At 43.5% G+C, this 20,618-nt stretch overlaps 1 protein-coding gene and 1 non-coding gene across 3 annotated transcripts in view; one reads left to right on the forward strand and one right to left on the reverse strand.

The window, feature by feature from the left end:
- Positions 1-20,618, forward strand: part of LOC124711420 (putative fatty acyl-CoA reductase CG5065) — a 262,399-nt gene that overhangs the window by 236,338 nt on the left and 5,443 nt on the right. The gene's annotated exons all lie outside the window — the stretch shown is intronic.
- Trnas-cga lies at positions 13,042-13,114 on the reverse strand. Its single transcript has one exon. It is a non-coding gene; the product is annotated as a tRNA-Ser (tRNA).

Here is a 20,618-nt window from a genome sequence, read left to right on the forward strand (position 1 = left end):
CCACCTCATACAGTGTCTTGTTGACAATTTGTGTCCGAGGCTTCATGGTGTCTGCGCCACACTCGAACCCTAGCATCACCGAGCGAGGTGGCGCAGTGGTTAGACACTGGACTCGCATTCGGGAGGACGACGGTTCAATCCCGCGTCCGGCCATCCTGGTTTAGGCTTTCCGTGATTTCCCTAAATCGCTCCAGGCAAATGCCGGGATGGTTCCTTTCAAAGGGCACGGCCGACCTCCTTCCCGTCCTTCACTAATCCGATGAGACCGATGACCTCGCTGTCTGGTCTCCTTCTCCAAACAACCCCCAACCCCTACCATCATCTCTCGCGAACAGAAACAGAGACTCATCTGACCACCTCGTCGTTTTTCGGTCGTCTAGGGTTCAACCGGTATGGTGACAAGCCCAGATAAAGCGATGGAGGTGACGCCGTGCTGTTAGCAAAATCACTCGTGTCGATCGTCTGCTACCAGAGCCCTGCTGCAGTAGCCCATTAACGCCAAAGTTTGCCGCTCTGTGTTAACGGGTAAATTCTCGTACGGCCCACATTGATTTCTGCGGTTACTTCACGCAGTGTTACCTGTCTGTTAGCACTAACAACTCTACGCAAACGCCGCTGCTCTTGGTCGTTAAGTAAACACCGTTGGCCACTGCGTTGTCCGTGGGAAAGGTAATACCTGAATTTTGATATTCCCGGCACACTCTTGACACTGTGGATCTCGGAATATTGAATTCCCCAACGGTTTCCGAAATGGAATGTCCCATGCGACAACTTGAATTACCATTCCGCGCCGGCCGGTGTGGCCAAGCGGTTCTAGGAGCTATAGTCTGGAATTGCGCGACCGCTACGGTCGCAGGTTCGAATCCTGCCTCGGGCATGGATGTATGTGATGTCCTTAGATTAGTTAGGTTTAAGTAGTTCTAAGTTCTAGGGGACTGACGCCCTTACAAGTTAAGTCCCATAGTGCTCAGAGCCATTTGAACCAGCCATACCATACCGCGTTCAAAATTTGTTAATTCGCGTCTTGCGGCGATAATCACGAAAACCTTTTCATATGAATCACCTGAGTACAAATGAAGCTCCGCCAATGCACTGCCCTTTTATACCTTGTGTACGCATTACTACAGCCATCTGTTTATGTGCTGATCGCTATCCCATGACTTTTGTCACCTCAGTCTATACCTGTAACGTTAACCACGATTCTACCAAACAAGCGTAGCGCAGCAGTTAAAGTTACTAAACAGAAGGTACGTCTTCATATCCTGCACCGTGCAGTTTTTTTTTTCAATTTCATCGTACAGAATATCATTAAACAGTACACTTAATGCAAAATTATTCAAAAATAGTCATTTCCGCCATAGTAATTTCGTTAATACAGCAATCATAACAGCACACTTTCTTCAAATTTGTTTACGTTTGTGGTTGTAGTTGAAATTCCAAACATTTTGACAACGTTCGCTTTCTGCGTTTTCTAGACCTAACCGCACTTTTTGTTGTCCCTTCTCCCGTTATTGCCAGCATCACTTGTGTTGCAGTGTGTGTCAAAAGAGTACAGTGAAACGGATAAAGCAAGAGCTTCTACAGAAGGACAGCCGAAAGAAGATCCATAAGGAAGTAGAGCAGTGTGATGAGCAGTCGAAGGGCGAATTCACTACCGCCATCAAATAGCATGAAAAGCCGTTAGCCAGCTATTCAGGGCAAGTCCCTCTACGTCATACCTAAGCTTTATCAAAATCCTTCATTAACAGGTTTGACGGTTCTCTTGTCAGGTATTTACTCATCCGTGGATCATTTACAAAACTGAAATACGTTAGCAAGCGAGAGGGTGAGAGTTATAGGGTGCCAGACCACAAAGACCATACCACTTTACTCACAAGGAGACTGCAGGCAATCAGATTTCTGTGATTTTTTTTATATTTATGCTACGTTTAGAGCTCAAATATTAGTCCCACAAAGAAGTTCAATGCAATTCTAACAATTTCTCAATAAAATCGATTTTGAAATTTTCCGAGCGTCTTTAATTCTGTAATTTACTGCCTATTTCGTCGTTTGCCCATATAGCTCTATGGTAGAATGTTCACTTACAGCATTGGTGGCCTGGGTTCGATTCGTAAAATATATAAAGATGAAAATAAACATTAGCGCCCGAGAATGGTAATGGAAGTGTCGTTTCGGTCTCTTTTTGTGTTCAGATGTAATACTTCCGTCATTTAAATATAAAACTAGCTGAACAAACTGGTATTCCGCTGGTATTCATTTTTCCAATTTTCTATTAGAAACAAAAACAAAAAAAATGATCCGTGTTTGTAGTGTAATACGGAAAACATTGCATTTCCATATATTCGTGAAAATACATTTAAAATTATGAAACAGTCATACAAAGAAATATGCATATGTACAAATTTGTTAGTACAGTATGCAAATCAAAAGATATGGTATGTAAAAAACGAATTCTCTGTAATGTTTATTTAAATCAGAACTTCATTATAAACTTTATTTCTAGAAACATGTCCCGGCATCTGGGCGCAGCTGTTTCACAATTCTACAAAACGATTTTGTTAACATCTGTGTGGCAATCCTCTTCATAACACCATTGACGGCTATTGTTTTCGCTTACAGTCCTTTGCGCTTCGCAGCTGAAAGCTGTCAAAAGCGCTGTCAGGTATCAAGGATTTCCTTAAGTTGACTTGACAGTAGTAGGGTTTCAGAAGTAAAGAACAAATGTATTAAATTTTATTCAAGTCGCGGCATTTTTCCCCGCATCTAGATATTTCTGATTTCATATCTCTTGAACTATATATCGTAAAATGATATATTTTGTCTAGGTACATTCAGTGGTATATGTGGATACTGTCTGCCAAATTTACTGCGACTGGAACGAGTAGCACAGAAGTAATAAATTTAAACGTCGCGCATGATGCCTCTGTTTTTGAAGCATCTCACTGTTTATGACGTTATATCTCCTGAACTATGATAGGTAGGTGGTTTTACACTCAAAGTGATCGTTGCCTGACAGGAAGGGACGTGCGTACCTAGTCTGGTCGAAATCGGTCTAGTGTGTGTTAAGGGACGTGTGCCAAGTTTGGTTGAAATCGGTCCAATGGCGCACACATACACTTTCGGCTGGCATTAGGAGCTTTACTATACTTCTATACTTTCAATCGAATCAGTCGTCGTCGTCGTCGTTGTCCCCCCCCCCCCCCCCGCCCCGCCCCGGCCCCACCCACGATTAATTAAAGAATCGAACTCCCATGTGTAATACAGCTATATGTAAACGCGTTATGGTTGAAGACGCAAAACGCTAATTATGTTGGTTTTATTGGCTCGGCCGGTGTGGCTGAGCTTTTAAAGTTCAATAATGTTACAGCAAAGGCGATTTTAGCTGAAAGACGGAAATATGAAAGGAAAAATAACACAGGAACTAAATATGCTGGAATAGCAAGAAATGTGGTCTGGAAAAACATCAGTAGTGATGTTCTTTCGTCTGACGTGAGAACAACGTGGTACAAGGCAGTTAATAACATCATCAGCACTAATGAGTGTCTCTTTGCCATCGGTTTAAGTGACACTAACCTCTGCAGCAAATGCAACCTCGTTGATAGTGTGCCTCATCGTTATACATGTGGAGATCGGATTATGAACTGGAGGTGGACCAGGGAGAAAATTGCTCAAATAACAAGAACTTCAGCAAACAATGTACCGACTAACATTTTCTTCAGACCAGAGGAAAGTTACTACCCTCAGGCAAAAAATAACGCAGTGATTTGGTTAATGGGCAAATATACAAGTTATGTTTTTAACAATATTGGGAGCGATGAACATATTGAATACAAGATGTATATGGAAAATGAATTCGAAAAAATACTTAAATATCAGAATCACAATAAGAAATATGGTAACATGCTCCGAATTGTCTTCAACAGAAATGGGTATAGGTTAGGAACTGGATTCCTAGTAGAGAGGGAATGGGTTGGATCACGTTCCCGACCCTAACCTCACCTGCAAGTCACACATGAAAAATAAATCAGTAGTACAGCAGATACAAGAATATGGCGACAAACATCTGGTGTCTGATATAAAGGAAGATCTTGAACTCCCTATTGATGCGTTTAGAAGTCTCGGACTGACAAAAAATAACAAGGTAGCGAAGGATTTTGTGATGTCGCTGTTCGGGACTGCTCCTCTGTCCACGTAATTTACCCTGGAAGGAACACACATCAAGGATTTACTGAATGATTAATTTGGGTCTGGGAAATGATGATGAGGAACCTCAGGCTGCAGAAGAAGGAAAAGTGCATGCTGAACTGCGCCAGTTCAAGGTGACAATGAAGGTGCTAAATTGTGCTACTGCTAAAGATTCATTCTTTGAATGCTGTAATTTATGACTGCAATTATCTGTCACCTTATTTATGTCATTTCATTGTAGCCATTTTTGTTATTGTTTTTGTGGAATAAAAAAAAAGCGGTTCTAGGCGCTTCAGTCTGGAACCGCGCGACCGCTACGGTCGCGGGTTCGAGTCCTTCCTCGGGCATGGATGTGTGTGATGTCCTTAGGTGAGTTAGGTTTAAGTAGTTCTAAGTTCTAGAGGACTGATGGCCTCAGATGTTAAGTCCCATAGTGCTCAGAGCCATTTTGTTGGTTTTATTAATTTAGGATGAGTGTAGTCTGGGTAAACTGCGCTTCGTTTTAAGAAAGGCTAGTTTTTCACGCATGTCAATGTTGTGTCTCCTTAGGTACGTGTCGTTCAACGATATAATCCTACAGGTACACCCAGTACTGTAGAACACGGCACCAGTATGTTCCAAAATGCTGCGCACGAAAATGCGTTTTCCAGGGGGTCATGTCCTGGGTTCTATTGATCACAGAGATAAGGGATCAAGTGCTTTGAGTATCCCTTGACCCAGTGACAATTTTTATGTGTATCGGAAGAACGGGCATACTACAGCTATGCTACAGTACAGGGTCTAAATCTAAACATTACGCTCTTCGTCCAACCCAGGAAAATTGGTTGCTTTGCGTTAGGTGTGGTCTAGGGTGGAGCTTAGGTGGTTTATAAAAGCATCATTTCTTCATGGACGACTCTGACAGAGAGTGAAATTCTGGAAAAGCTTTGAAATTATGCGTAACATTTGTTCGGCGTCAGTAAGTACTCTCTTCCTTAAATTATGGCTGAATATAATCTAGGTAATTCTAAATTCTTTTAGACTATGTCCGGCTTATGTAAACAGATGTGCTGCTGTGTTTTTGTGATGTAACAATCATCTATGACCGATATATTTTGGACATGATCTTTTGCACAAGGCGCTCTACGTTTTTAAATATTTTAATTATGATAAACCTTTCATAACGTGCCGATTTTTATCCACGTGACAACTTGACGTGACGTTCATCGTAAAGTGAGAACGTTTTCAGAACCAAAAGAATTTTATGGTCTGTAAATATACAGTTCCGTTTCTGGTTTTTCTAAAGCAAAACTAAAAGTTTTATCTTAAATGTTACGTCTTGCATCATGTTATGAGACACATTCCATGTATATGCATTTTGTTACAGACCTAAAGATAACAGCACAGTCTGTCGAAACCGGCTGTCTCAAATAAAGAAATATTTTATGCGATCTAGGCTGTTGAATGTTTTTAGATGAATTTGTAGCTGTCTAAGTTTGACGTGAGATCATTGGTTTACTGGCACACCATGTTCAGTGGTACGAGATTGCTTCGGAGTTGTAATGCGATCCTTGCCGTTGTTTTCGGCTGTAATTGCCAGGGTAGTGTGGCGTTTGCGAATTTCGGTGGGGTCCGCATCAGCTAGCAAGCAGAGACGCAAAATGCTATGTATTGGCAAGAATGACACAGCAAGGTGACTCACTTTGTGCATTTTGTTTCCTGTTGATCATCCTGCAAATCAATTTTTACTCAGCTGAATTTTCTAAAATATCGTTAGTGCGTGTTCTAATCATTCTGTTTCACTGGTGTTTCGCTACCATTGAACCGAGGTCTGTCGTTTGCTTTGACTGCAAATGAAACTATGAGACGTTCCATTTTATATTCTCAAATACTGTTACTCTATGTAACTGCTTCTGCCCATGTTGTCAGGATCAAAGGCCCGGTCCTGACAGGACGAACTTCCCGTTTGGTGTTAGCTTTAATCGTAGATGCAACATGAATAAAACAGGCGGTACACGCCCTTCCCTAATAACATTGAAATGAGCGCAGCAATAATCTATTCCGCCCACTGCTATTAAGAAAGTCATTGGCGACACGCGAATCGCAGCATACTGAATATTTCGCGTGATTTACTGAAATTTTTTGGAGATTCGCTCCGCTTTCCAGAGAATGATATATGTGTATCTTAACAATATGATCATTATTCACGAATCTGGACGTGCATTTGACTTTAATGCTCTTGTTTTTCATACTGCTACCTTATACCTTATATCAGCTTCTAAAAAAAAAAAAAAAAAAAAAAAAAACCCTCAATGTGTACTCTGTAAGTGGCGAGTAGCGTTCAATAAGTAATGCAATACATCTACTCTGAAAGCAGGTAAGTTTTATTCAGGATTCCAATACATTATATCATTCCCTATTCTTTTGGTTACAAATCGCTATTTTTCAACATAATCTCCGTTCACTGCGACAGCCCCATAGCAAATTCTGCATTATTAAGAGAACTTTCCGAGGAAAAAATGTGTTGCATTACTAACTGAACGCCGCTAGTATCTTGAGGTGTACATTGTGCAGTGTACCAGAATCATATACTCCACTTTCCTGTTGGATTCGTGGTTGTTAAGCAGGCAGGATTGTCGGCACCACCCTGAAGACGCCAGAATTTCACGGTGATGGTCATTGTGTCTTGGAATACACGCTTTGAAATTCTGAAGGTTGCAGAGATAAAATGAAGAGAGCGAAAGGTTATCTACAACCGAAAACATTCTGTAGTTGTGAGAATCGAAGAATATGAGTCCAATAGTTAATAAGGGAGTGGGAAAGGGTTGTAGCCTATCAACCGGGTAAAGGAAACCAAAGACAAATTGGGAAGGGGAATTAAAATTCACATGGATGGAAAAAAAATCGTTAATTTTTGCCAGTGACAATGTTCTTTAGTCGGAGACTGCGAAACAATTGAAAGATTAGTTGAACAGAATGGACGCATCTTGCAAAAACATTATAAAATAAGTATGAACGAAAGTAAACAAAGTAATGCAATGTAGTAAAATTAAATCAGGTGATGGTGAGGAAACTAGATTAGCAAATGAGACACTGGACGTGTTGGGGAGCAAAATGACAAAATGGCAGAAACAAAAAGGGCGTAAAATATCAAGAAAAACCTCCGCAAGAAAGAGAAAAGAAAGCTTAGATCTCTCTCCTGTCAACTTAACTTGATAATGGTCGAAGATCGACGAATAGTATTTAGGAACAGGTGGAACGAGAATAAGCCATCACTAAGTATGAACGAAAGTAAAAAAAGTAATGCAATGTAGTAAAATTAAATCAGGTGATGGTGAGGAAACTAGATTAGCAAATGAGACACTGGACGTGTTGGGGAGCAAAATGACAAAATGGCAGAAACAAAAAGGGCGTAAAATATCAAGAAAAACCTCCGCAAGAAAGAGAAAAGAAAGCTTAGATCTCTCTCCTGTCAACTTAACTTGATAATGGTCGAAGATCGACGAATAGTATTTAGGAATAGGTGGAACGAGAATAAGCCATCACTTTCGTCGCTGAATTGCAGTTTTTAAGGATTCTACCAGTAAACCTGTGTTTGGTATCTGTCTGCCTGCCCGTTGCTAGATTGAAGTGCCACCCCTAGCTCAGACGGAAGCTCCTAGATACTTGACTGTTGTGACTGATTGCCGATGGAGCAATCAAACGATATGGGATCTCGATTATAGTCTCACTGAGTCTGTAGCCGAATCAAACAGTCGTCTTGACATAATATTTCAGTGGTGCGTCTGGCCGTCGTCTTCGGGTACGAACGCTGCTTACTAAATCTCACCGGAATTTATTCCTATTCACTCACTCACTCAACAGGTCTTGTTTACCCGCATCTATTATTATGCATTGCATGCATCCTTGTGGTATTTGCTTGTTTTGACACCGCATGTGTTTGGAAAGTAACTTCTGACAAATACGAGGATTGGAACTTTAATAGTGGCAACAATTTATTTACAGCTCGTACAAAATAGATAAGTGTTTCAAAGTTTTACTGACCTTAAAAGTAGTCACCAGCATTGTGTTTAACCCGTTGCCAGCGATGTGGAAGTAGTAGGATACTCTTAGCAGTGCCAGTTGTGTTGACAGTTCGAGCGGCGCGGTCTATTGCCCGACGAATTTGTAGCAGTTCTGAAGCGAATGCCGTGAAGTGTATCCTTTTTTTAGAAATGGAGTTGAACTCACGAGGGCTTAAGTCAGGGGAGTGCAGTAGATGGTACAGCACTTAGCAGCCCCATCAGTCAAATAAATCAGTAACATCTTGCACTGTACGTGCTTGAGCATTGACCTGCAAAATGATGGTCAGGTCCTGCAGAAAATGTCATCACTTCTGTCTCTATGCTGTTCATTTATGGAACACAACCTACTACAGAAGTGATGACACTTTCTGCGGGACCTGACTATCATTTTGTAGGCCAATACTCAAGCACGTACAGTGCAAGCTGTTACTGATTTGTTTGACTGATGGGGCAGGTAAGTGCTATACCATCTACTGCACTCCCCTGACTTCACGGTATTCGCTTCAGAACTGCTACAAATTCGTCCGGCAATGGACCGAGCCGCTCGAACTGTCAACACAACTGGCACTGCTAAGAGTATCCTACGACGTCCACATCGCTGGCAACGGGTTATACACAATGCTGGTGACTACTTTGAAGGTCAGTAAAACTTTGAAACACGTATCTATTTTGTACGAGCTGTGAATATATAGTTACCACTATTAAATTTCCAACCCTCGTATCTTTCTATAACCGCGAAATTTTCTGCAGAGGTTGTCAACCTGCATTAAATTACCAACAACTGCCGTCTACGGTAACGGTTTCATCTGTAACAGAGAATCAAAGAACCTACGAAATAAATTGTCACTGCTGCCCCATAACGTGACGTAGCTCCCGTGGTGAAAGCTGACAGAAACGATGAATCACTACAGTGTGTGTGCCCAAGCCGGGAAAGTCTAAACAGTTTTTTTTAATCAGATAAAACAAGACTCCACACTTTATTTACAGGATAGCCCTTGTCGCTGTTTGTTAAACTACCCGCTAACCCAATTTCAATCGCAGAACTAAATGCGCGATGCAGGAGCAGCTATCTATTTTAGTGTAATTCTTGAGACTTTCCCGGCAAACTGTTGAGATCTTGAGGTGTCGGGTATGATGAAGCTAACGATTCACGTTGTCGAAATATCGTGCCTGGACGACGCCGATATGAGGGAGGATACCCGGCACCTCAGCAGTTCAACTGTCTAGTGCAGGGATTCCCAAAGTGGTCGATATCGACCCCTTGGGGTCGATATCGGTTTTCTATGGGTCGACATAATCTAGTGAAAGTGCGCCCCGAACCAAGTATTCGTGCGGCCCGCGGTTCTCAGTCATACTTTACAGTAACAATCATCAAGCAACTAACAGTCGAATCCAAGAACGTCAACCAGTGTTAACAGCTTCTTAAGAGTGTAGCTTTGCTGTCGATAACAAACAAAAATAGTTAGAGGAGCAGCGAAATTTTAAGATATGATTAATTTTACTTGGCGTCGCTGAATTCGGCCGTAAATTTAGCAAAGCTGGCCGCATACGTCAGGGGCAGAGTTGTAAGAAACGCGACCGCCGCGGGGTTAAAGGAAGTGAGAAGGGGAATGTCTCACAGTTTTATCTTTCAGTACTGACATCTCACAGCCAAGGAAGCTTCGTACTAGAGCTGTTGCCAAAATATCGATATTTCATTAATCAGATATTGATATATGTCGCTGACATTTTTCACACGATATATCAATATCAAACTCGCAATATCGAGAGCCGATGTTTCTATTGTATATTATTTTTTCACAATTTTCGGTAAATATTTGAAGTTTTTCTTTTGAAACTAGTAATACGGAGCTTTCATCACGTTCAGTCTTTCTCTTTGACTGTGTGAAGCAAGTACATATGGCACAAAAGAAGAAATCCAATTGCACAGGAGCCGGGGGGGGGGGGGGGGAGGTGGTGAATGGAATAACAGGATTTCCAATGTGAAGAAATAGCACACCTGTGCGTTAAAAAACAATTTGTAACGCAACTAGTGTGCTATTTCATCACATCGGTGTTCTTCAAAAACAGTTGCTAAATTTGATGAACAAAACTTTGAATGACAAGACTGGTCTTTGCGGTGGGCGGAGACGCGTGAGGGGGAAATGCTGACGTAATCGGCGCTACCAACAGAAACTGCAACGTTTAGCTTCAGCACGCAATTTTGACACTATAGCTGCTAGCTCGCTGACGTTGGCAGAAATGGAAAACCAGTAAGAGGACATGAAGTACTCCGGACAAACCCGATATGTGACAAAACCGAACGACGGAACCATCGGAAACCTTTTATTGTGCCACTTACAGTTACCATTGTTAGCAAAGCGGTTATCGCCAAACGTGAGCGTGCATGGTTTTCTTTTCAATTATTGCTCCAAGAGGATGGAGGGGGGGGGGGGGGGGAGAGGCAGGCTGCTAGCTTGTTGATGCACAGAATATCTAAAAATAAATCAATACTTTAAATATACAGTTTAGAACCGGCAATATATTTACAATGTTCAGCGCATATTTTTATGGGCAGGTATGCCAATAACTTTTCAGTCGATATATCTATATATCCATATTTTTAACGACACATTGAATCCGATAATTATACTTTTTAAATATCGATATATCGGATTCTTGATATTTTTAAAAATATCAACAGTCGTACCTCATACCACTCAGATGCTATGGTATAAACTTTGACACAGAAGAAACATGGATTCGTTAATGCGAATTATAGAGACGGTAATCTCCAAATACGGTACATATTTTAGTAAAGAATATGAGATTAAATTAAGGCTGTTGTTACACAACGCAATGAGCACGAGAAAAATTACAGTCAAAACAAACATTAGACCTAAACATTTTTGATTCTGTCTGATGTTGCATAATACTTTTAAATATAAGTACAATTACTGTTATTAGTTAATCATCTGCTCATACAGGGAAAACAACATTTGATCAGGCAATTACAGAGTTACGGCTTCCGAGATGCTGATGGTTGCAGCAATTTGAAACAGAACATCCGACACGAAGTGTTACGATCGGTGAATTGGGGGCAGACGACCAACTTACGGCGCCCTTACTGTAACTTGTCTCATGGGGGCTCATAATATACTAATTTATACAGCTTACTAATTAATATGGAGATAGGTACATATGAGGCCCACAGTCCCGCTTCATAATGTTTGTGTTGGCTTCTGAGCAAAGAAGTTTGACGACCACTGATCTAGCGCCTCACCATACGTCATTCTGTGCCCTTTGGTTAGACAGTGCTCTGCCACCGCAGGTTCTTTAGATTTTAGTGACTACAGTGTTGTGATGTTGTTTAATATATCTGTCTTGAACAGTGCGAATCGTCTGGCCACGTTTTGCCACAGTGGCAAGGGATCCAGTAAATACGTGACTTCTTTGGTGCTAGATCCAAGAGAGAGCCAAGGAGAGTTTTAATCTTGGCTGCTGGACAGAGTAGACATCTAATATTCGTTCCTCAACAAAAGTTTGGAATATTATCGTAAAAAGTGGTTTACAATACCAGAGGTCTCATTGATCCAGGCACTTCATGCATTATCCATTTTGAGCCCATATACTGGACGGTGTTTGCTACTGCCATGCTTTGTAGCTGTTTCTCAGTCATGTAAACATACTGCTGCCGCAGCGTAACACGACGAGCAGTCTAGTATCAACAACAGCTTCGTTCAGTTTGTGTTCAGCACTGCAGTAACATGTCACATAGAGGTCTCCAACACTTCTATAGAGCCAGAATACTGACTTTATTTTCCATCAGATCATAGACGGCAAGATGTTGTCGATCGGGTACATGTCACTCAAAGTGGTTTGTCTAAGGCGTGGAGAAAGTACAGAGAGAGGGGAAATGTGAACGAAAGACAACACCAATGTAGGATCGTTTCCTCCAACTGTCGGCTCACGGACACCCAACATCAACTGCCAGAAATATTAGAAATGACTTCTCCCAGATAACAGGGATTCATATCTAAGACCAAATAGCGAGTAGAGGATTGCATCATAGTAGTCACCATTCCAGAAGACGAATGAGAAGTTTTGAACTGAACCAACGGAGCCGATGCAATCGAAGGAACTGTGCTCTTGCACATCAACACTGGACCGTTGCCGAATGGAGTAATGTCATGTTTGCTGATGAGACCAGGATTGCTTTGCGACCGGACGCTAGGCGTGTTAGGGTGTGGAGATGCGCTAGACGGCACCAGGAACGCCGATACGAGCAGGAAGTCAGTCCGTTTGCAGGAGGAAGTGTAATGTTCTGGGCGGCAATAATGATGGGACGACGGACCCCTCTTATTCACACCTATGGTAGTTTGACTGGTCCCTGATATCTCCAAGAGGTCCTACAAACGATTGTAAGGCCTTACAGACGTGTCGTCTGTGACAACTTCATCCTAGTCCATGACAATGCAAGACCGCACAGTACTCTAGCATTGTCTCGGTGTCTTCAAAGATGCAATCAACCGAATGCACATTAACTCACCTGAAGATGGCGGCCAGCTGGTCCGCCGAAATATTGTGTCTGGACGACGACATGATCCGGCTGCAAACCCGTGAAGAATATCAGAAGTTATTGCGCCGGGAAAGTCTACGAAATCACGACCGAATGCATTGATTAGCACAGTCCCCAGACATGAATGCAATTGAGCACGCATGGGAACTGTTCAAGGTGCCCATTGCACAGAGTCTGAATCCACCTGACAATCTTCAAGACCGGAATGAAATTTTCACTCTGCAGCGGAGTGTGCGCTGGCAGATCAAAACTGTGTGCCAGGGCCGAGACTCGAACTCGGCACCTTTGCCTTTCGCGGGCAAGTGCTCTACCACTGAGCTACCCAAGCACGACTCACGACCCGTCCTTTAGTTTGGAAGGTAGGAGATGAGGTACTGGCGGAAGTAAAATTGTGAGAACGGGTCGTGGGTCGTGCTTGGGTAGCTCAGTGTTAGAGCACTTGCCCGCGAAAGACGAAGGTCCGGAGTTTGAGTCTCCATCCAGCACACAGTCTAGATCTGCCAGGAAGTTTCAATCTTCAAGACCTCACTGAAGCTGTCGTTGAGGGGTGGGACCTCATACCACAAGATAAACTTGATGGTCTCATCCAGAGCATGCCTCACTGAGTGGAAGAACTCATCCGTGTGCGGGGAGGACGTACTCACTACTAAATGGACGCAAATACAGGTGGAAGGTGGTTCAAATCCCCGCCCGGCCATCCATATTTACGTTTTCCGCGGATTCCCTAAATAAATTAAGACAATTTCCGGATAATCCGTTTGGAAAGGACACGGTTGTTTTCCTTCCCTATCCCTCCCTATCTCGAACATGTCTCCGTCTATAATGACAGCGTCGTAGACACGTTAGACCCTAATCTTCATTCCTGTTTTACATTGACTGTTTTCATTTGCACGGCAACAGTAAATAATACACCATCTGATCAAAAGTATGGGACATCTATTAGAGAACATTAATATTGGAAGTGTCCATCCACACTTTCCATGCTGTGTCTCAATGTCTGCGAAGAAGTTGTAGCCCATCCTTCTTCAAGAGCCGAAATCAGAGAAGGTATCAACTTTGGACGCTGGGGTCTGGAGAGAAATCGACGTTCTAACTCATCCTTGGTCCACTGGTTTCAGGTCGAGACTCTGAGTAGGCATGTGCATTTCAGGAATATTATTGTGCACAAACAACTGTCTCACAGATGCTGCTGCATCAAGAACAGCTGCCAACATTAGTAACATTCAAGGAGGTACCCACAATGTAGCGAAGCAGCTTAAACCCCTAAATGAAGGGAAAGCCTTCGGTCCAGATTGCATACCAGTCAGGCTCTTTTCACAGTATGCTGACACAATAGCTCCACCCTTAACAATCACATAAAACCGCTCGCTCGTCGAAAGATTCTTTCTTACCTAAAGACTGGAAAACTGCACAAGTCACACCAAAACCCAAGAAAGGAAATAAGAGTGATCCGCTGAATTACAGACCCACATCAGAAACGTCGATATGCAGAAGGATTTTGGAACATATGCTGTGTTCGAGCATTACGTATTTCCTCGAAGAAAACGATTTATTGACAAATAGTCAAAACGGATTCGGAAAATATCGTTCTTGAGAAACACAACTAGTTCTTTATCCTAACGAAGAATGAGTGCTATCGACAGGGGATGTCAGATTGACTCCATATTTTTAGCTTTCCAGAAGGTTTTTGACACCGTTCCTCAAAAGCGTCCTGTAATCAAGTTGCGTGCCTATAGGATATTGCCTCAGTTGCGCAAGTTGATTCTTGAATTCCTGTCAGAAAGGTCACAGTTCGTAGAAACTAACAGAAAGTCATCGAATAAAACAGAAGTAATATCTGGCGCTCCCCAAGGAAGTGTTATAGGCCCTCTGCTGCTCCTAACCTACGTAAATGACGTAGGAGGCTATCTGAGCAGCCCTCTTGGCTGTCATTTACCGTCTTGCAAAGTCATCAGATGATCAGACCAATTGCAAAATGCTTTAGACAAGATATCTGCATTGAGCCAAAAGTGGCAATCGACTCTAAATAATGAGAAGTGTGAAGTCATCCACATCAGTACTAAAATAAATCCACTGAATTTGTGCTTACACGATAAATCAACAAATCTAAAGACCTTAAATTCAACTAAAATACCTAGCGATTACAGTTACGAATAACTTAAATTGGAACGATCACATAAATAATGTTGTGGGGAAAGCAAACCAAAGACTGCAATTTATTGGCAGAACACTTAGAGAATGTAACGGGTCTACTAAACAGACTGCTTACACGACACCTGTTCGTCCTCTTCTGGAGTACTCACGTGCGGTGTGGGATCCGCACGGGATGGGACTCATGGAGGACACTGAAAATATTCAAAGAAAGGCAGTTCTTTTGGTATTATCGCGGAATAGGGGAGAGAGACCCGCGGACATGATACGTGAATTGTGGTGTCGATGGTGTGTGTGGGGGGGGGGGGGGGGGAGGGAGGAGGAGGCAATCATTAAAACAAAAGCGTTTTTCGTTGCGGCAGGACCTTCTCGTGAAATTTCAAACTTTCACGTGCGATTGCGAAAATATTCTTTTGGTGCCCACCTGCATAGGGAGAAATGATCACCACGATAAAATGAGAGCAATCAGAGCTCGCACGGAAAGATTAATGCGTTCGTTTTTCCCGCGCGCCGTTCGGGTCTGGAACGGTAGAGAAATAGCTTAAAGGTGGTCCAATGAACCCTCTGCCAAGCAGAGTGAACTGCAGAGTAATCTTGTAGATGTAGATATAGATGTAGATGACGGAGTGCATTGTCGTTCTGGTACAAACAATCATCGTTCCCGGACTGTTCCTCTACTGTACGCAGTGCACAATGCTTCCAAATGTATTCATGTCCTCCACATTTAGCACTCTCCTAAGCACAATAATGGGATCACAACGTAACCATGAAACCATCTCCTCCGTACTTGACGGTTGACATCACTCAGCCGGCCGCGGTGGTCTCGCGGTTCTAGGCGCGCAGTCTGGAACCGTGCGACTGCTCCGGTCGCAGGTTCGAATCCTGCCTCGGGCATGGATATGTGTGATGTCCTTAGGTTAGTTAGGTTTAAGTAGTTCTAAGTTCTAGGGGACTGATGACCACAGCAGTTGAGTCCCATAGTGCTCAGAGCCATTTCAACCATTTGAACATCACTCATTATGTCAGGTAACGTTCTCCAAGCATTAGCCAAAACCCAAGATGTTCCATCTGATAGCCACAGGAATAACGTGATTCGTCACTCGTTTCCAGTCATCCACTGACCACAGGCGTCATTCCAGTGGCGAATGCATATAGGGAGCGCGAGGGGCGCGCGCATCGCCCCCCCCCCCCCCCTTGAGGGGCCGACCGCATTGCCACCCGCGCCGCCCCCGCCAGTCAGTCCGTACGCTGTTCGTTCGTTTCTTTCGTCAGTCGGCTCGAATGAATCGTGTTATCGAGTAGTTGTACTTTCCTACGTAGCACGCGCGTCAGCGCATCGTATTTTATACGTTTCTGTCTGGCACATAGATAGATACATACCTACGAAAAAAGTCGCGACCATTCGACAATGAAGGAAGATCGACTTAGTGGCTTAGCTCTGTTGAACACTCACCCTGACACTCATTGTCCTATTGACGATGAAATTTTAAAGTTCTTGTTCTCATTCAAAAAAAATGTTCAAATGGCTCTGAGCGCTATGGGACTTAACATCTGAGGTCATCAGTCCCCTAGAACTTAGAACTACTTAAATATAACTAACCTAAGGACATCACACACATCCATGCCCAAGGCAGGATTCGAACCTGCGACCGTAGCGGTCGCGCGGTTCCAGACTGAAGCGCCTAGAATCGCTCGGCCACATAGGCCGGCTGTTCTCATACTCTCTATTATTTAATGAGCGTTTTTTTATGTGATTATGTATTACTATTAATTGATTTTTATTTATGGTTTGGTTTTGCGATTTCACTGTTTACTCCTTTTATTTGAGTCCTTTTAATTATGTTTGCGGTGGTTATGAAATCTATATTGCTTACTGTTCTCTGTAAGTTAAAGAATACGGCAATACCATATGCGTTTCGCAGCAGCAGATCTCGTTGAGTCTCCTTGCTGGAACTTCTCCACTTGAAATCGATATAGATAATTTATCGCTCTACGGAAATCGATCGACACAGCCAAGTGCTGTGGGGTGTCGTGTGTATGGAATGTGGCGTCCAACTTCAGTTCGTGAAATTATTTAAGTCTTCGGAGAAATATTCTCGAGGAATCCCAAAACCGTGTAAAACTGTACGTTCGCACCATCAAACCACACAACACTTCCGAACGACTTGCGTCTTTATAATCACTGAATATTTCTTTTGAAATGATTAAGGGTTATGAACTCTACAAACCTGATACTCCTTTTGTGCTTTTATGTGTATTTATTTTCTTCAATAACATAAAACAAAGATTACTGCCTTAATGGCGGCTACCAACAGTCTCCTCCCAATCCGACATAGAATATCTCCCTTCCAATGTCCAACATGGAATAATTATCTCTTTGCCGTGGCTTAATACAGTCAGTATATCTTTGTTAACGGGTTCGCACGGAGATGCTTAAATTCCACAGAGTATTTATGTCTCGCGCAGGTATTTTACATTTAACGTCGTATTAATAGTCCGTCGTACTTTATTTTTAGGTATTTGCATCACGAAACGCAACATAATTAATCAACTTGTTAGGAAGAATAGGCGCATAGAATTCATCATTTAAGGAAGAGAACCACAATTGTGACTTTTTTATATCATAAGATGGCATTGTCTTGTACATGTGTATAACTAGTTCTATGAAACGTTCTTAAAGTTTGCACGTGACTTGATTATTTTTTATTACGTTAAAAGCAAAGGTAGCTCAAGATATATTTAGCGACCCCCCCCCCCCTTGAGGTTTTTCGTATCCGCCACTCTTCACACCTCCTCAAGCGTCGCTTAAGCACTGACTACAGAAATAAGTGTCTTATGATTAGCAGCTCGATCACTGTTCTTCATTCTCTTTGCTCCCTACCCACGATCATTGTGCTAGTTGGACTTCTAGTAGAACTCACAAGCGATCCCTTCCCCATGCTTCGTGCAATTTTTTTGTAGCCACCTTCCTCAATGATCGAAGCTCCATCTGCACAAGAGGTCTGGCTGCTCTTAGTTTAGTTGAGGTTGTTCCTTCGTGTTCCTCCTCCATAGCTGAAACGCCCGCTAAACCCGCAGGGCAGAACAGGTGATTAGGATTGTGGAAAGGGCCAAATAAGGTTGGGGGCAGCTTCACCTTAAAATTGTGATTTATTGTAATTTAATAACACATTTACAACCAATGCGGCACATGGATGAACTTTTACAACTACGAGTTTCCAAAATGCAGTTCTTTCACCGCTGAAGGCCTCCAAACAAGAAATTTCAAACATCAACAATATAAAAATGCAGTTGAAATAGCAAATAAAATAATTAAAATATATGTTTATTACAGCTAGGCTGAAAGCCTCAACGCAAAAGTGGATAGACAAACAAAAACAAGATGCAATACAAAGGCCGAAGACCCACAGTAAAATTTTGATGATTTTAAAATAAATTAGCATAAGCTTTCAAAGGCAGAAGGCCGCAAAGTTTTGCTTAAAGGATAATTTTAAGAATAAGGTTCCAAGCGGCTGTGATAGATTATAAACAGGCAATTAAACAGCGGTGAGAAAAACAGTAAAGGAAACGGCACTCAGAAGCCTCCAGGGAGGTCGGTCTGCCCTCGTTCACTTAGGTGAGGCAGGTGGTGAGCCCAACTACTCTTGATCCGTCGGAACCCAACCAGGGGGAAGCTACGGACCGACCGACACAACGACTTGCTTGCCACCAATCAGTACATGAGAACTCAAATACAAAAGGTTACGAACGTGATTATCCACAATAAAATATGTATTAGCTGTGAAAACTACACACCATGTTGGGCAGCGACAACAGGTGAGGAAAGGAAGCTGCCTGAAATTACGTTAGCGGCCAGGGCAGGTAACCGGAACACTAACGGCCACAACGCAGAAAATTCCGCTGGTACACTTGAATTGTAGTCAACCAGTATAGTTAATTCCACCGCATGACGGCTAAATTTCAGCAATAGAAACACTCGGTGTTGCTCACAGGAAAACTTCCCCAACAGCGAACCACCGAAACGAACCACACAACATGAATTCACATGGCTTGGGTAGTTGAAACCACCACTCAACTTCGATGTCCTGGGTCGGTGAACCACGAAGCTCGTAGCGATCGGACAGCTCCACACACGCTCCAACACTGCGCAGGGACCGCCTGCGGACGCAGCCGACTGCACCGCGCGGAGATAACTTTCCTGGTCCGCAGCAACCGACCGATGACCCGCTGGTCCGTCCGCGACTGCTGCTCCGTCGCGACTGCACTGCTGGTGCGTCTCCCACTCACTTCCAGACACACGACGGCGGAAATACTGGCTCGGACCCAACCATGCAGAGGAAACACGCCCACTGGCTAAAAGACATCCCTGCACCAGGAAGGGATCGACTCAAGTTCCACAAGATGGTGACACAAGATGGTGATTGAAGGGGCCCAGAAGCGCTCGGAGAACCAGTTACACGTCGCCCGACGAGACGACCGACCTCTCAGAGGCAGTAAGCCGACAACTTCTAAAATAATTTGTCAAAGGAAATAACGGCAACTACACACACAACTTGACAAACACTTGCACGAAGACCTGAACGATACCCAATAGTAACTAAGCACGCGTGAAGACAAGTCTTGAGTCGATGCGCACACACACACACACACACACACACACACACACACACAGCCGACCCATGAACGATCGGCAGCCAAAACGCGTCGTCCGGTAGGACGACTGACCGACGATCCACCAAGACCGTGGCCCGGCTGAAGCGATGCGTGGCGGCAATGGTCGGGCGAGCCATGTCGACGCAGACCTCACTGCTCCAACCCGACTGCACTAGTGCCGCATTACAACTCCCCGATTGGCAGGTCCGGACTGCGCCCCAGACGCGTTCCAACTGTCCAACTGACTGGCAGACCCGAACTCGCTTACGACAGACAACGACCGGGAAGTAACAGCAGTCGAGCAGAGATACTACGAGAGGGGATATATCGATACGCGCTGCTACCGTCGGTCACTGTCAGGCAAAGCAGCAACTCAGTGACAGCAGTAATTTAAATTAACGTAGTGAGGTGGTTCAAATGGCTCTGAGCACTATGCGACTTAACTTCTGAGGTCATCAGTCGCCTAGAACTTAGAACTAATTAAACCTAACTAACCTAAGGACATCACACACATCCATGCCCGAGGCAGGATTCGAACCTGCGACCGCAGCGGTCGTTCGGCTCCGGACTGTAGCGCCTAGAACCGCACGGCCACTCCGGCCGGCGTAGTGAGGTGGAAGTACGTTAAAAACAGGGTGTAAAATACATGATGGCGGGAAAACGAGCCACGCACTGGTCAATAGTCACATCATCAACAGACCCCTTTAGAAGGGTTGTGAAGGGTCCCTGACGTATTTGTTACTTAGGTGACATTCAGTGACTAGTCCACTTTCGAAGTCGCTGAGCTTTCCTGATCTTTGCATTCTGTTATGGCTGCTTCTCCGGTGACGACACAGTGTCCCCGCCTCCTTTTTTAGTGGCTGCTTCTCTGCTGACGACACAGTATCCCCGCCTCCTTTTTTAGTGGCGGGTTCGCCTCTCACGATATCCGCTGGTCAGTTCCGCATTACATACTGATATCGGGATGTTTTTCATAAGATAGTGTATGTGGATTACATAGCCTAACAAAAGGACATCTTGTGTTCTAA

Source organism: Schistocerca piceifrons, chromosome 8 (genome assembly GCF_021461385.2).
Source record: "Schistocerca piceifrons isolate TAMUIC-IGC-003096 chromosome 8, iqSchPice1.1, whole genome shotgun sequence".
Classification (NCBI taxonomy): domain Eukaryota; kingdom Metazoa; phylum Arthropoda; class Insecta; order Orthoptera; family Acrididae; genus Schistocerca; species Schistocerca piceifrons.